The sequence below is a fragment of the Saccostrea cucullata genome, unplaced genomic scaffold (assembly GCF_032062105.1).
Source record: "Saccostrea cucullata isolate Sc308-1 unplaced genomic scaffold, CSIRO_AGI_Scuc_v1 ctg1089, whole genome shotgun sequence".
In the NCBI taxonomy this organism is placed as follows: domain Eukaryota; kingdom Metazoa; phylum Mollusca; class Bivalvia; order Ostreida; family Ostreidae; genus Saccostrea; species Saccostrea cuccullata.
Window position 1 is genome coordinate 204251 of NW_026927007.1, and position 5835 is coordinate 210085.

Here is a 5835-nt window from a genome sequence, read left to right on the forward strand (position 1 = left end):
CAAATGTAATCAATATCCGAAAACATGATAAAGATTTATCTAAAAAATGTTTACAAATATTCCTAAAATATATGGATATTTTTATATAGTTTTTACAGTGGTATTACTTTTGAAAAAAAAAACAAAAAAGAAAAACAAAGGATTAGGAACCCTTTCGACACTAATAAAACGAAAAAAACATTTACAAAGAAAAATGACATTTATTGAACCAGGTCATGAAAGAGTTGTCTCCTCTAATGTCTGCATGAACACTTTCCGGAAAAAAAACATTATATTTTCGTCAAGTTTTATACCTCCCTGTTTTTTTTTCCCCTTCAAACACCTTTCTTCAACGCTTATGTTTTGACTTGCTAGTAAAATTTCCCGGACTTCGTTCTGTGCATATGGCACATGTTGACAATAAATACAATTTCCCGTTTTATAGAATAGGGTCTGTAAGTCTCGTCACGTGACTCGCGAGATTTTACGATAATTTTCACTTCCGGATACCAACACAAGAAGCTGTGTAATTGAGTTAAGCATGTTTCTGGTGTACACAAGGCTTTCGGGCGAAAGTTAAGTAGTTTTACAACGTAGAAGGGGTTTTTCAACGTACGATGGATGGATATGCGTGCCAGAAAAGCTTGGGTGCGAGTGTCAACCAGGAAAAATTCGATCGAAGTATAGGTAAACAATCAGAGAATGTCAACTGTTTCTTGTTTATTTTAAGAGAAAATGAAGTGTTTTATCTTATACCCGAATGAAATAGTTTCGAAATCATCTTTCGCCTTAATTTGTAAACAGATTTTTCTCGATTTTTTCGAGGACGATAATGTTATTATCAGCTGATTAAAGAGGAGAAGTTTTGTCAGTGTGCGATGGGTACAAACGTCATATTGTGGCTGCATCACTTTTGTGTGGGTGAATGTTTTTTTTTTTTTTAAATAAAGTTATACCTGTTATGTGTCACTGGATCAACTTTTCGAGCTATAAATGTTTGTAGCCATTTATATCTATTTCTCAGAGATAAGATGTTCATATATTTTGCTAACATTTAACATAATTCAAATCACTTCAATACAATGACCATATTTCTCACTTTAGACAGTATGGTTGTTAAACTTTCTGTATATTCAATTTATTCATCCATCTTACCACAATTATATACATTAAAACTTATTTTATAGCAGAAGTACAAGAGAACCAGGCAGTAACACAGATGAAAGATGCGGTTGTTGAAAGATCCAAAGTCAAGCACATAAGACTAAACTGACTTTGAATGATCAGCCTCCTTAAAAATGCTAATCAAATACAGGTATGAAATTGATGCAACAGACTAAGTTCTTGGACATATATATAGAATTTATTCTCCTAAGACATAGCATAACAAAATATTACAAAAAGGTCATGGATGTCTAGTGATGCTTTACCCTCACCCACCCCAAGTTTTTCTTTTAGACATTTACCCATGATTCATCTATACTGTCATCTCACCTCACTATCAATTGATTGATTGTTGTTTAACTTCCCTCTCAAGAATTTTTCACTTGTATGGAGATGCACCCACTTGACGGTGGAAAGCTGCAAATTTTGTCCTACACTTGGCACTCAGGGCCATTGAGCAGTGAGGTATATTTTTCATGCTAGTACCTGTGACAAGGTTTAAACGGTCTCATATGAAGGACCGGTCTCTGCGTCCCACAGTGGGATTTAAAATCTGCAACGTTATCACCTCACTATTAAAATGGGATGATGCCCTTGTCTACAGATTAAATGTATAATATTACATATACATGTGTCAATTTTTGTTTTTTTACAAGACGACTAATATACTTGTCAACATTGGCCATTATTAAATATGTTGTATGCAGGTTAGTAGGTAGGTTTTTTTTTGTCATTCAGTATTGAAAAACATTGATAACTGTCATATTAAGTTATCATTACTAGGTACATGTACATCGAAAAGCATCTTTAAAAAAAATAGCTTATCGTTAATTAAAACATCTATGAAAATAATCGGGAAAATGAAAAAAATGAAGTGCTGAAAAAATGATTGCTAATGATAGTGCCAATTTTAACGGGTCGGTCTGAGTCCATCAAACAAATCATATTGTTATTGTTGGCCTTAGTAGGGGCACCCTAGATATGAAAATACAGTGTGTAAAACAAATATCTTCTTAAATCAAAATTTTTTTATGAAAACATTTTTTGGTATAAAAAGGACAATTTCTATTCTGTTTTTCTTGTAAAATTATTGATAAAATTGAATGAAGAAGGTTAAGATTTGTATTAAATATCTAGTAAATGGACATTTACCAGATTTATAACTCATGACACCTAAATTATCAGTAATGCATTCTGATACAACTGCAATAATTCGAATGACATGTTACAGAAGTTTGTTTGTTTAATTACAGGATTTTGTCTGCATATCTGGAAATCTTAGGACATTACTAATTTGATCAAGAATTCATCCAGCATGAAGTCCACCCATGTGCCTCACCTGTCATGACATAATTAAAGGTAAGAAACCATGTCAGCAAAGAATCTGACAAGCAAAACCTTATAAAGATTTACATTTAAGATACTTAATTAATTGGTAGTTTTAATACCGCTTAATCAGAATTTTTAGCGAGGCATTAACAGCTAGGTTTCTGAGATTGCTAAAATCAAATATCACTGAAAATTAAATGTGTTTAAGTAGTAATAATTATGTTATGAAAATTATATACAAAAATTCTAAAGTTAGTAAGCTTTTAAAAATTGATACAATCACTTCTCGCTAAATAGAAAATACCAAATTTAAAGGAAAAATCACTAAATTTGCATCTTGCTAAAATGTCCACTTGTACAGTATTTTAATTTCTGTGTTAAAAAAGTATGGTTACATTTTATAAAAACAAAAAATATATATTTAAATCAAAATCATTTTTATTTCAGCACTTTGTGACAGTGGGAAGATGGGATTTAAAACATGACATGGCTCTATCTTACTGCATCAGAGACCAATCTAGGTTTACTTATAAGCGAAGGAAAACAGTCAAGCATCATTTGGAGCCACATGTACATATGTAACCAACTTAAAAATATGTCTTCTTATTAAAGAGATCACAGTGATCAGTTGTACATATGATGTCGGACGAGATCCTTATAAAAACTTTTGGTGAACTCATCACTACCTGCAAAGACATGATAATTTTAAATGATTTGTATAAATACTTTTGTACTACATCTGGCTTGTATTTTCAGATCTCGTTAGCCTTTATTTTCCTTTAAATAATTTTTTTAAGTACCAACCTGCAGGTGTAAAATGTTTGAAACAATTTGCTTGTCTCTAAAGGAAATTCTCTGCCATTTAGCTGTGTCATGAGCAGTTGATCGAGGTCACAATTCCACCGGCAAAAAGTACATCGGGTATTTGTAGCTGAATGGTGCCATATAAAACACTTTTCACAAGAACCTTGAAAATGTATTAAAGTTGGAAGTGAGCATCTACTCAAAAAAGTGAATACTTTCTCAAATATTAACAATGATATATTATGCCTGTGTACATCCTATATATACATGTATATGTTTAAAATAATTACACAAGTAACTAGCAAATATGCAAAGTCAACTTCCTTAAATATTTTCTCAAGTTCATGTATAGTGTATCAAAATAAACATGCTATATTTGTCTTGTTATACTGAAGTAATTACAAGAAAATGTTATTCGTTGATACAGATGTGCAAACACTCTGCACAGTTAGCCATTTTATGGAGAACTTACATGTACCTATCAACGTGCATTTTCAATCGTTGGGATGTAATATTAGGCACACAGAAGGAGAAAAGTACATGTACATGACAAATGTTTTTACCAATCAAATTTGATGATTTAATTAGAAAGTATGGGCCAAAATAAACTAGTATTATGGTTAATTGATTTACCATGGTATGGTAGCTCTCATGAATTTGATAAATAAATGAACTAGTATGTTTGAAATATTGAAGAAAAAAAAAGTGCAGCCCAAAATTTACCCAATATAAAATAAAATGAATTCCATCATTAACTACTCGGAAGTTGTCACACTCTTCATGAGTATAAGAATTCTGAGATGTACTATACATCATGTAAACATATTACATTTAGCCATGTATTCTATTTAGCAGAAAACATAGTCCGCTAATCCAAGTACATTGCTAAATATCTTGTATATGAATTTTATAACTACCTGGTAGCAAATTCAGATTGTGCTAAATTAATACGCTTATTTGTTGAAAATTGAATTTCCGCCAAATATTGTACATGCCGAATGTAATGCATTTACAGTGTGGCGGTCAGCTGGGTTTGATCAACTGTGGCCAGATAGCTTAGTTGGAAGAGCACCTGACCTGAGTTTCAGGGGGCCCAGGTTCGAATCTCGGTCTGATCCGCTGCATTTTCTCCTATCCCGTTACAACAGAATGTATGCCTTATGAACATATCTATACCGGTATATGAATGAAACATTCAGTCAAAGCGTTGTCCTTTTTTCAGTATCTGCTGGAACCCTTTAAAATATGATGACAAATATAGATAAAATGTTCTATCATTGAATGATGAATGTCCTATGGACCCAGTTATTGCCTTTTGGGAGACACTGTTAGATTGTTCTTTCTATGACAAATGCCTTCATTAGAAATATTCCTATTTCTAATTCCTATTTTAAGAAAGAAAAAATGTCTATCTCATAATTGTTAAGTGTTTTGGTAAGGGAGTCATAAGGCTATACAAGTTACATGTACATTGAAATAGAATTTATAGTGTATACATCCCTGTTTACATGAAAGAAGTAATATTTGACATTTTTATTTCTAGATAGAGTACATAACAAGCTGATATATTTTATTTCTACTGTAATTCAAGAAAAGTACATAGGCTTAACCCCCTCCCCACTTTTTTTGCAAATATATACATAATATAGGCATTGAAAATTGGAGTTAACCTTTATTTTGTTGGTGACCCCCCCCCCCCCCCCAATTCTATGTACCTGCCCCGTGTGCGAAATAAATGAAATAAATTTAAGGAATCAATCTTTAGGGAACCTTTTAGTTGAGAAACACATTATTTCAGCTTTAAAACTATTCAAATTTTCCTATATGCTTTAAAATGTTCGCCAACCACACTGCTAATCGTGACACATTCGGAATGGCTATGTACGTCATTTAATAAAACAATAAAGCAACCAAACGCTGTTTACCTGTATCAATCAATTCATTTTCTCCTCTTCTTTTCAATAAACGTGAAACAAACGAAATGACATGCTCTAGTAGTCCACCGCGAGGCTTAAAACTCAATGCGAAGCAGTAATCCATTGTCTCCAAGAACGCTTTGGTACCCGGAAGTTAGAAAACGAAAGTGAAAGTTAACGAGACTTACAGACCCTATTAGAACCAAACAAAGCAAATTCTGGATAAAAAATGTTGTTTTACTATTTTATGTGGAAGATTAGAAAATTTGTTTGTGGCATGTTTCCTTAAAATCTGATATAAAATTTGAACTTTCTTATAACAAATGTAGTTGAAATTTGGATGATCACTTTGCACAGCGACCATCAGGATTTCGCAGCGAAACAAAGATATGATTTTTTTATCAGAATAAAAGAAACACACACAAATACTTTTTTCTCCTTCCCTCTTAACCCCTGTCCCTAAGAATAAATTGCTCAATTTGCACAAGTTCGTATAATTAAACGTGTTTGTGTTTTTACTTATTTATCACACCCCCTTTCACATATTCACACAGACAAGAAATTGAAAATACACTGTATTTTCGGAAGAAAAAGAATATTTTTTTTTAATATTTCAACATGAAGATACAGCAAACTCGTTATG

General features: G+C 32.2%; 1 long non-coding RNA gene across 5 annotated transcripts; it reads left to right on the plus strand.

Moving 5' to 3' along the window:
* The first annotated feature begins 488 nt into the window (after positions 1-488).
* LOC134273238 (uncharacterized) lies at positions 489-3659 on the plus strand. Of its 5 annotated transcripts, none has more exons than XR_009993369.1 (4): positions 489-666; positions 1167-1294; positions 2397-2502; positions 2920-3659. It is a non-coding gene; the product is annotated as an uncharacterized LOC134273238 (long non-coding RNA). The 5 variants fall into 5 exon arrangements; XR_009993370.1 differs by having other exon boundaries at positions 1170-1294; XR_009993372.1 differs by lacking the exon at positions 489-666 and adding an exon at positions 675-900.
* Positions 3660-5835: the final 2176 nt, after the last annotated feature.